The sequence below is a fragment of the Apaloderma vittatum genome, unplaced genomic scaffold, assembly GCF_000703405.1.
Source record: "Apaloderma vittatum isolate BGI_N311 unplaced genomic scaffold, ASM70340v1 scaffold11132, whole genome shotgun sequence".
In the NCBI taxonomy this organism is placed as follows: Eukaryota; Metazoa; Chordata; class Aves; order Trogoniformes; family Trogonidae; genus Apaloderma; species Apaloderma vittatum.
The window spans coordinates 51,189-51,927 of record NW_009701913.1 but is presented as its reverse complement, the minus strand read 5'-3'; the positions used below and the strand labels follow the sequence as shown (position 1 = coordinate 51,927).

Below are 739 nucleotides of genomic sequence, written 5' to 3'. Positions count from 1 at the left end.
GCAGGAATGAAATGCACTTTAGCTCACATATCTCCAGAGTAAATTGTGAATGTTTTGAACAGGATTCATATAGTGCTTGAGGCACTCTCTCAAATCACTTCAAATGCCAGCATCTCTTTGAAAGCAAATCTTACACACATCCACTGAAGCCTTCCCCTGTTGCACAATGCTCCACACAGAATCCGCAGAGACCCAGTAAATTTGAAATAATAAGGAGGACAAAGGGCATCAGAGACTGTGCTTTGAAATTCCAGGCCGTTTCTGAGGGAAGCAGAGAAGCTGAAACAATATCTATCCTGGTCTGTTTTCCCCTTCCCAGACATACAGAAAAAAACAATTTTAAGTGAACCGTGGAAGAATTGGGTGTGTTTAACCTTCCGGCATGGGATAGGAAATCCTTTCAAAAGGAAAATAAGCTTCAATACTACGTTTACCTTCCTAAACAGACTGGTGTAAGAACAAAACAAACAGAAGTATTGAAATGGTCCCTGACAGGCTGAAACAATGCTGTCTCTTCTTTTTAGACTGTTGTTTTCTGAGTTGTGTTATTTCATAAAAATAAAGCAGCCACTGGACAGTTAAACGCTCCTCTGACTTGCAGTGAAGGAATGTCTCTAGGAGGAGATTTGAATCCATTCAGAGCTTGGCAATGAAGAGGCAAATTTGGGCCTCTTGACTGCATGCCCTCCTAAGAGATAAACTACAGCTCAAACCACAATTATGGGCTTCATGCAGAGAT

At 41.3% G+C, this 739-nt stretch overlaps 1 protein-coding gene across 1 annotated transcript in view; it reads right to left on the bottom strand.

Annotated features, from left to right (window-relative positions):
* The window catches only part of LOC104281360 (DEP domain-containing mTOR-interacting protein), a gene marked incomplete at its 5' end in the record, with an annotated part of 46,791 nt that overhangs the window by 22,923 nt on the left and 23,129 nt on the right, over nt 1-739 (bottom strand). The gene's annotated exons all lie outside the window — the stretch shown is intronic.